Genomic DNA, 10,983 nt, shown 5'->3' with positions numbered 1-10,983 from the left:
CCAATGTTACATTGTTTTAAGTCCCACTCCAACTATATTTTGATCTAATGTAAAATTGTTCCCGCTGGTTTTTGTATGCTCATAATCAATTTTACAATTTGAATGAAGGAATACTCAAAAACATAGTTTTAATCTCATATTATTTGAGATATATGCTTTATCATGACAAAAATGCAACAATAACATGTTAAAAACACAAAAAAACCCACAATTTTTCATTGGACTGAGTCCTTACAAAATATTGTGCTTAAACGAAAAAATGCAATTTAAATTTTTCAGACTGTAATATAGCATTACTGGTATTTTAGCCTGTTTTATTGTATTTATTTATTTACCACAGATCACGATGCTGTCAGCCTCCTTCTGTCCTTGGCTGTGCATGTTGTTTAGCTGCAGCGTGTTAACACACAGATCTGTTAAAAAAGAGCAAATAGTTAAGGAGATTAGTTAAACTAAAACTTTTATCACAATAAATTCATTTTATCACACTGTTTTTGTTCATTTTTGTGGATAAACGCACATCTACAAATTATTATTTATATATTTTCCCCACTCTGAGTCAACGGTGTATACAACGGTTTTGCTGGGTTGTGTGCTTTTCTGCAAAAAAATGCCGACAAAAACTGGAAATTTGCTGACTCATGGCATGGGAGCTCTCCATCAGTAGCAGTGCAGGAGTGTCTACACTTCATGCAAGGAGAGCAAGTTAGGTTGAGGTGAAAATGTATCAGAGATGACGGTTTTGAATTACAATTTGGAAATCTAAATTATGAATCTTCATTTAAACTAAGTTATTATATAAAATAAAATAATAAAAAAAATCATCCAAGGTTAAAGTCCCACTTCAGTCACCTTTTAATTTTTTTATTGTATCATTTTCCCAGTGGTCTGTTAATCATGATTGTGGCATTTTCAGGAAGAAACCCCAAATTTGTTTCTAGAGCAAATAGAAATTTGCCTATAAGTTGCCTATAAGTGCCCATTTCCCATCATCCACCTGTCATCAAACAGCATTGTTTTTGTCTGCTTCTTATTTACAAGGATTTAAGAAATACTCTTTTTTGTCTTTAAATATGTCTTCTCATCAGTAAAATGCTACAAGAACATGTTAAAAACATAAAAAACATAATTCCATTGGAGTGGGTCTTTAAATATCTCTTTGAGTCAATCTAAAACCTGAACAATGTATATTCCGAATCGGGTTTCAAATTCATGTTAACAGTAAATGAGTATCAACAGTTTTATATTTTAGAATAGCAAAATATACATCGCCATAAGTTGCAGCGTGCAAAGTATCAAACAGTTTTAATCCTACTATTTTAAGCTACCCAATGGTGGATTTAAACCCACAACCTCCCAGTCTTTGAATGGACACTGTACTGTTTGTCCACTAAGCTGAAATGTAACTGTTTTTGTGTCCTTGGGCAAGACACTTTCTGTCTCAGGTGTGGCTCAACTGGTTTGTTAATGTCCTGGTCTAAGACGTGTACTAATAGCCACGCCTCTGCCAGCCCGCCCCAGGGCAGCTGTGACTACATACCATCACCAAGTCAGAATGAGGAGTGAATGAATAATGGATACGTATTGTAAGTACTTTGAGCGTCAGGAAAAGCACAGAAAAATCCAATCCATTATTAATACAATTATTATATTTGGTCAGTCCAACTTCTATAGTTGGAGTCATTCTGATTGATTTTAGTTGTTTTAGGACTTTAAAAGATATAAGAAGCTGATTAAGGAGTGTTAAACCATGCTCTGCTAACGAGTGACTTTCAGGTGAACCACCCATCAATTTTTTTTTTTAACTCACTGAATCCCTTTTGGGGTCACGGGGTTCCTGAAACCAGCCCAGATATTGTAGGGTGAAGGGAGGGCAGGTTGCCAGTTTGTTGTTGAACGAAGAGTGTACACAATCACATTCACAGCCAGGGACAATTTAGTGTCTGCAGTTAACCTATGCAGCATGCTTCTGGACTTGGAGGAAGCTAGAGTGCCCATTCACTGGTAGGACAATACATAGAAAGGTCCCAGATGGGATTTGAACCAAGGCCTTCTTGTCCTATCCTTTCCTGATTACTCTGTGTATCTGCCAAAGGACTACAGATGTAAACTAGCATGGTTGCTATAACCTGGTAGGCTTACATCTTTGACTCTGAATAGATGTTCATTAATGTACATGGTCCTTAACAAATAAATAAATTAGGAATTGGACAAGAGCCCTGAGCACTTCTCCAATGTGCAGCTTCAAGTGAGCCTCCCTTGCCGTTGCGAGATGATGGTCTGAGATCCGTTTTTACTGCTTCCAAGCTGATTTATGGTGACTATAGCTTGAGGGTAAAAAGTCTGCCCTTGTGTGCCCATCAACAGTGAAATGGAACCAAGATCAAACCACCAGTACCGTTAATACAAACTAGGTATCAATGCACACAATTATGTACCACTAGTGAAGTAGTATTCCTATAGTAGCAGTTATAAACCTACCTTAAGCAGAACCATGTCGAAACACTGACTGAAGCTGAGGCCCTGCTGATCTCTTTTTGCATTTAACTATAATGACTTTGTTTTATTAAGTTTCTATCCAAAAAGAGTACGCAAACTAACTTTGCCCTTCTCTTTTGTTGGATTTTCATCGAGTCACACACTTCTGTCTCTGGTACATCATGTCCTCACTGAAGCCTCTCAGAGCGTGACTCCTCCCTAAAGTGCAGCTGTGAGCAGCTATCATCTTTACAAGTGGATGTAGCAATCTGAGACTCAGGGATTTTACTTAAAGTCATACTACGAAAGACTACGATATATTATCATGACACCCCCGTTTGCTCATTAGTCTCAATGAAAGTCTCAACAGACCAACCAAATACCATCACAGCATCAGAGCAGGAGTGGCCTGATGGTGTTTAATCTTCTGAAGAGGTCAAGCTGCACATTTTCCATTTTAAGGGCACTTATCCCAATCAGAAAGCAGAGTTTATATGCACAACCTGAGGAGCTACATCATTATTACTCTTCACTTTCACAAGCCATTAGTGTTTTCTTGTACTTTAACTTATTATTCTTTGACAAGATGTGTTTTTAAGAGGATGGGGAACACTCATAAAAACGTCCACAATATTTGTGTTTTGTAGATTGTGTTCAAACTGTGAGAAAGGATGCTGTAATAGGTTTAGTTTTTACTAACCTTTACTCATGTTTGTGTTTAGTAATGCTCTGTTTTTCTCCAATGTTTGGGTTTCCATTTAACAAGCTCTTTTTCATTTTTAATCGATTCCAATTGTAAATTTAATTCAAGATTGTCTGATTACCATTGTATGATTGATTTGTTTATTTCAATCAATTTTCACGAATAAAGAGAAAGAAAAAACACAATAAGCGGAATAAATGACCGACATTAGATATACAGTCATGTGAAAAATTTGGGACACCCTATGAAGGCCTGTATATTTTTTATAAATTTTTTAAGATTGGACATTGATATATGAACATTTTTGAAGACGGAGCTGATTATTTACTCAGGGTTTCCTCATTTTTCATATGACTGTAACAAATTTATTTAAGAAATTATTTTGTACATTGATTAGAAAATAACTGTAAAAAAATCAATGCTATCCTCTTGACTTTATAATTGCTCCAATTCATTAATATGCATATTTGCACGTATAAATGCACATGACACATTGAATATGTTAAATACGATGATTGTCAAATATAATTTGTTTACCGGTAATTGCTTAAAAGGGAGTGGGAAGAAGAAAATGTATATAATCCCACCCCTTTCATGTTTTACTTTTTTATTAATATTATCTACATAGTAGCCACAATCTGGTTCTTAACATTTATTTTAAATAAATAATACTTTATGAGTCCAAGTTCAAACTATTTTATCACCATGGCATCTTAGCCCTGACCTAGAACCAGGATGAGACAGACAGAAGCCTCCCATCACGTTATGATAATTTTATTTGGCAAAATTTTAGTCAAAGTTTAGTTAACTTATAATGCACATGTTTGTTTATTCACTAGCAATGTTTCCTTCATTCCTGAATATAAAAATATCATGTAGTAAAAATGTCATACAGTGTCTATTTTATTTACTTTTTTGCATTTATGTCAACATATCTAAATAGTATTTTATCTTAAATGTCTCCAGTAAGACATTCTTTCTGACAGTTAAATTGTTGAAAATCCAAACACATTGCTAAAGTTTGAAATTACCCTAATTCTCAACAAAAAATGGTAAAAACATACGAAACAATTATCTTTTCTCTCAATATCTTCCCTAAAAAGGAGACATTTTCTGCAAAGCAACATGGATCAACATAAAAAGTTCAAACTACATTTGTGAACATTAAACTTTGCAAAATCAGGTTATATGACTTCACTACAAGCATTTTTTTTTCTGAATGCAGAACAGCAGAGTTAGTGAAAGGGCAAAAAAGTACTACTGTTATTATTAGCAGTTGTAGTGAAATAAGGTCAGCTCACTGAACAGTTTGTCCCTGTCTGCAGTTTTCTTTAGCAGTCTCTAGCAGTAGCTCCAGCGCCGCAGTATATGACAAATGCTCTACGCTCACACTACATTTTTAACAAGCCTCTGATGTGAACCCTGTCCCGTTTTCCTCATATCATAATCAGAGGAGAGTTTTTCTGTACCATAGTTTTTCTACGGCTCCCCAGGGATCCCCCAGCAGTCGTATTTTGCCAGTGAGTATATTGTCCTGCAGCTGCTGCAGTTTGTAGGATGCAGTATGACTTTGAACAAAGTAAATAAGAGCAAGACAAATGAGTATATGAATACCAAAAAGAAAGCAGTTACAAGATCAAAGTCTTGACCTATGCCCTATAGTCGCATGCACCTGTGCGGGGGTTGACTCGTAGGGGTGCTGAGGATTTCTGGGTTGTCGTGGTCTGTAGAGTGTCGTAGACATGTGTGGACGCATATTAAAGAGAGTGCAAGTGTGTCTTGCAGTACCCTTGAGGCTCATGCAGCCACCTGAAGGGACGTCCTAAAAATGGAACATAGAATTTGTTGCGAGTGTGGTAAATATATCGTGTAGTATTCATAAGGATAATGGAAGTTGCACGCACATACAGTATTACATAGTGTTGTATAGTGCCCTTTTTGTAGCACTGTAGTCGATATTGAGGTGTTTACACTGACTCCATACTGACCCTGCACAAATACTTACTTATCCTAAGCATTCCCTACAACTTTTTACCCGCAGCATGCCCATAGAAAAATTTAAACAACATTTTTTGCTCTATGGGCTCATCAAGCGTTCTCCAACCCTGATAGGTAATTTCCCTTTTGTAGGATCAAAAAAGTTTTATTTTATTTTCTATTTTGTTGTGCGTTCTTCGCACAGGTTTGTCCATCGTTCACCCACAGACAGCCCCTACCCACTCTAAAGAGCAGTTGTAACCAAGCCTTTACTGAAACCCTTTAAAAGTCAATATTTTGTAGAGAAAATCACACTTATTGATAATTGTTAGGTGAGCCAAAAAAAACAAATAAATGTTGTCTACATATAAAAGTTAATGTTACATACATTCCAGTGACTGTTTTCCTGCTATTGCTCACAAGTCTTAAGTTTGTGTCAAATTTTTTGTCAAACAAACACATAACAAATGACCTCATCATCAGTGAAGACTAGTGGACAACCTGACAGAAGCGTCAGCAACCACTGTAGGTTTTAGCTATATTACTATCTAATACCTTAATGAAAGACAGTTCTGTCCTGAGTAAAAGAAAAATAAAAAATCAGAAAACCAAAGTTTAAGTGAAACAGATAATACACAATAGTGAGTTGCTCCTTTGGGTTTTAGGGAAGGATGGTCATACGCTTGTGTCTTATGCTACGTACTAACCAGGCATTTGACAAGCATTCAGGAAGGTCTTGTTGGTTCTTGAACATATAGCACATGGTGTTCACACTAGACTGTTACTGCCTGATACTAGAGCACGCACCCACAATTAGGAGGCCTTGTGCGATATGTCAAAGCGGTTAAAATCTCACAAATCTTGCTCCAAGCTTTTCTTTCACAGCTCATTTCCGATATATGAAAGACTTGGGGTCATATAATTCCAGCCGGGTACAAACTGGAGTTGTTAATAGGGGTGTAACAACAATTTGACTCTATATTTGTTGTTGCTATTTCAATTCACTTTTGATTTTGGTTTATTTTGAACGATCCAATTCACTAACCAAAGATCGATCCTGGACATCTTTAGCCTAAAATTCAACCAGTGTGACTCAAAGATAAATACCTGGTATTGAACAGTGCAGGTGAAGTTTTCCAGACTCCTTGTATTATTTGAAAGATAATCAAGTGTGAATTAAATATGTGTACAAACAAACAAGTAAACAAAAATGAATGGAACATTCATTCACATTTTAGTTTCTTATAGTTCAGCCCACTGTTGTTTTTCCACATCAAAATAATATAAACTGAGCATTATGCTACTGGTCATCCCTTCACGAATTTCTGTTTCCACACTTTTGACATAACGATGGTTTGATCTTTCCCGCTGTGATGGGACTTGATCGTTTTTTCTGTTATAATGTCTCAGTGATATAGGTTGAGTCATTTCAATTCTGCCTTAGACAGATCAATCTGGTTGGATTGTAGGAACAGACATTGATTCATTGATTCCTCGTTACACCCATAGTTATTAATGTCTCCATGATCAATTTTCAAAAAGTTGGCACCTCTATGTTTTGATATCCATAGGCCACTACCTAATCTTTGTCCCTGATTGGTCACAGTTCAACTGGTTTAACTTTTTATGCGCACTCAATCCCTGCAAGTTTTGTACGTATAGAGCCCGGAAAAGAACTTAAAAACGTGCATAGCGACAAATAAATGCAGGAGTTTTGAACGCTGTAGCCCAAAATGTGTATATGCAAAAATGATATTCGTGTGTTTATATAAGTTCATGACGGCACGGTGGTGCAGTGGTTACCCCTTTTGCCTCACAGCAAGAATGCCCCTGGTTCAAGTTCCGGCTGGGGGGTCTGAAGCTAAATCACCAATGAACCCATTGGGTTTTTATGTGGATTTTATATGTTCTCCCTGTGCATGCGTGGGTTTTCTCCACGGACTCCAGGTTCCTCCCATCAGCAAAAAACATGCTTCATAGGTTAATTGGTTCCTCTAAATTGTTCCCAGTGTTCAAAGAATGAATGAAAATCATTCTGATTTGTTGTTTATTAATTTTCTTTTGATGACATAACTCCCTGTTTCTTTTTCTGTTTTGTTTGACTTAACTTTGTTTTTACCTCTTCAAATATTTATTACAAAGCAATAAAATTCCTAAAAACGTAGCTTTTTAAAACTACCAGTATGTTACATCTAACGCTTAGCTGTATTCTCTAGACTGGCAACTGTCTGTAGTAAAACAGGCAGATGCAGCTTTGCAATGACACCAAAGGACACCTTCTGTCTCTCCCATGTGCAGACGGAGCAGCACATTTGTTGAGCTGGTACGATAACACACTATGTGCTGCGGTCAGGCAAAAGGATATTAACCTCTCAACAAGAACAGAAAGTTATATCCTTTGCTGCACAAAGTAAAAACTGTGGCATACCTGCTTTTATTTCATCTGCAAATGTCCATGTAAGGCTAACAATAAAACCAAGAGGAAAAGAAAGACTCTACAAAATCAAACTAGTAATGGATGAGGTGGTACTGGCTTAGAAACAAGAAGTGCCAGGAAAGAGGCATGATTGGAGGCAAAGGAGGTAGACAGAGATGGGGAAGAGAATGAGGGAGGGGCAAAGAGAGGGAGGTGTCGCATAAGGGGTGCTTCACTGCAGTATTTCATCTGTTAGCAAGTCTCTGCATCTGCCTCACTTTCTCACTAGCCACAGGACTGCTGAGTCAGCAGCAGCACGAGTCTGTAGCAAACAGTTTCTCACGCTCCACGTCTGCGTGTGCTCGACTAGTAGTAACATAGGCGGTACGTCTGTGTGCCGGGAAGGGGTGAACGGGTTGGCCTGCGTGCATTGCTGTGCAGATCGGTGCGTTTGCTGGAATGACATTGACGTAGCACAGTTAGCAGGGTGAACTCACTGCTGACACGGCTCACCTTGTAGAAAGGTGTTGGTGTATGTGAGAGCCAGGTCTCTACACCTCAGCTTGGACTTTGGAATCACTGTATGCATTGTGGATGTATGCATGTGTGTAAATTATACAGAGGGGGTGGAGATTAGTAAGTTCTGTGACGTGTGTGAATGTGTGTGTGCAGTGCAGAGAGGTAGGCCTGTGGAGTGGTGCAGCAGCAGTGGGAACGTAGCCAGAAACGCTCGACTGCAGAGAAAAGATTGGTGCAGAGTCCCAGCGCACACACAAACTTGCACATGCCGAGAGAAACGCACAGATTCTGTCTGAGAAATCCAACGCCATGGAACGATAACTTCTGGGTGACGATAGAATGTTCACATGGAAATGTTGTCTGTTTTCTCCATTTATCACAAAGATTAATCGACTGATACCAAAGATGAATGTATCAGGTTATTGGAAATGACCTCAACGGTTCCCCACGGTGTTGTTGAAAACCCCCAAAAATGGAAAGTTGACTTGAAATAAAGTCAAAGAAGAGAATGTGCAAAGTAATTGCAACCATTTTGTGCCACATCAGTGGCCTTTGTACCACCAATGACAAGATTGTTGTCAAAAATATTAAAGAACTATCATCACTGAGGCTAGGTATATAAAAAATGTTTTTTATGCTCCTGGCAAGTTTTGACTCAAAGTTAATTGGATAAGCAGCAAGTTTTCAAAACGGCACTGGTGTTTCCCATAAGGGAGGGGTGTCAAACTCAATCACACAGGGGGCCAAAACATCCAAAACACAGCTTAGGTCCTGGGCAGAGCTGGATAAACATTTACTGAACACACTAAAATGAAATTATCTTTAATTAGAAAACATAACTTTTTGACATTACTATGAATAAAAACAGACCTGGATATTATTCCTGTATAAATCAACTTAAATCTTAAATAACTTTCAATATTTTACTTTACATAAAAATATATTTTGTCAAAATTATAAAAATTATTAACAATAAAATAAAATGATTTGAAGGGCAGGTTATAATTACCTGGAGGGCCTCGACTTTCACACATGTGCCATAAGGTATTAAGACAAAGTAATTTTCTTTTTAGAAAAAATATTCACCTTCATGTACATGTGAACAAAAAGTAATACGTCTAAAATTTGTCGGGGATTTGAACATTCAGGATTGAATGTTCGTGTTTTCTAGTACGGCAAACTACACTGAAATAGTAATTATAGGTTGAAGCATAGACAACTATACTCTACCAATCATCACAGACGTCTTCTGTCAGGAAGACGCTGAAAATGGACACTTTTGTTGGGTCCACCCACTTTTCAATCAAACAAACCATGTACCTGACTATGTTAAAATGTGATCTTTAAAAAGTCAAAACAGTTGAATTGGCTTGTATGAAAATGTTTTTTTTTTTTTTTAAATAACAATAATTCAGTCAAAAATGTTTGTAACCACCCTCTTCATATATTCATTATAAGAACAAAATGAACTAATTAACATAGGAGCCAATAAAATTTTGTTTTCTTTTGAAACCAGCATCCGGTGGTAATTTGAAGAACTACAACATTTCTTTTTGGATACATTTAAGATGCATTTCTCTGTCTCATAGAAGACTGCTGATGTTCATTTGAACCTTTAGGGGTGTAGTTTGAAGGGCAAAGATCCAATGTGCTTTTTTTTTATCCATTTTTCATGGTGTCCCAGATGGAGTTGGACATGTTCAAGGGCACAAGAAAACAAGGATGTCATAGTGATACCGTTTCTTTAGATTCAGTTTTACATTGACATATCCTTTGAGTTTTCTTTGGTTTGACCTGACCACAGGGAGAGGATATAAATTATGTGTAAAGAACATTCTTGAGCTGTTAGTTGCATACCGGACTGGTGCATTGGTAACCAGGGTACATTTCTCAGAGGGAGTGATGAGCTTATTCCAGTGTGGTTCGCTAGTGCCCTACTATGCTGTCACAGGAGGCCCGAGTCTGAGTCCTCCTGTGCCAGTCCCCAGCCCAGATAAAACACTTTGCAAACCAAATGTGCAAATCAGTGAAAGATGACTCACTGTTTCCACCCTTGATGGGACATGCCGAAAGGTGAACAACAACATTCTTGATTGAATGTAATTGTGTCAGGCTGCATAAAATTGACTGGTTTGGATGCTGTTGATATATTCTACCATTAAAGTGATGAATGGAAAGCAAAAAAAATAAAAAATAAAAGGTTTCTGTCTCTTATAGACATAAAATAAATAGACATTGAGGTATAAATATTAAAGGTGGATTTGAATAGGATTTTTATGCTAAGGTCTCCTGATGAACATACTTTAGTATTGGGTAATAAATATTACTGAAAATTCTGCTTTTTTACACTTTTTTTTTACACAAAATCAAAGCAAGGGTTTTTCGAGCCTGATAATATAAAAACCTATGTTACATCTCGAATCAATGAACTCTTTTGAATACACCACTTTTATGCAGAAAATTCATGTCTCCTCAGGAAAAGATGTGAACTATTCCTCGAAAGATTTAAACAGGATCATACTGACATACCTAATTGACATAAATGCTACCAAATTAATAAAGCTACTAAATTATGATATGTTTCAACTATAGTTAAGTCCAAAGTAGGGATGCAGCTTATACCTACATCTTGCCCTTATAGGTTATTGAAGAATCACTGTATTGAGATGTACCTGTGCAGAATCCTGGGTAATAATTTCTATTCTAGTGTGTATCCAGTGTTATGGGTTTTATGTAAAATACATATTTCTCTATTTATTTTTTAGATATTTACTGAATACTTCAAATCTGTAACAAAGTTGTGCCACTGGAAACTCCTCTATTGCTACTGGCTACAACCTGTGACATACATGACATACTGAACAGATGATTGTTTTACTTTTGACTTATA

The 10,983-nt window shown here is 36.9% G+C and overlaps 1 protein-coding gene and 1 long non-coding RNA gene across 2 annotated transcripts in view; one reads left to right on the top strand and one right to left on the bottom strand.

The window, feature by feature from the left end:
* The window catches only part of LOC118599535, a 3,219-nt gene extending 2,708 nt beyond the window's left edge, over positions 1–511 (bottom strand). The window contains exon 1 of the long non-coding RNA XR_004948934.1: positions 336–511. This is a non-coding gene — a long non-coding RNA (uncharacterized LOC118599535). The remainder of the gene's footprint in view (positions 1–335) is intronic.
* Positions 1–10,983, top strand: part of scn2b (sodium channel, voltage-gated, type II, beta) — a 20,899-nt gene that overhangs the window by 2,067 nt on the left and 7,849 nt on the right. The window lies entirely within an intron of this gene.

Source organism: Oryzias melastigma, linkage group LG13, assembly GCF_002922805.2.
Source record: "Oryzias melastigma strain HK-1 linkage group LG13, ASM292280v2, whole genome shotgun sequence".
Lineage (NCBI taxonomy): Eukaryota > Metazoa > Chordata > Actinopteri > Beloniformes > Adrianichthyidae > Oryzias > Oryzias melastigma.
Note: the sequence above shows the minus strand (reverse complement) of the source record. Positions and strands in the feature narration are given on the sequence as shown.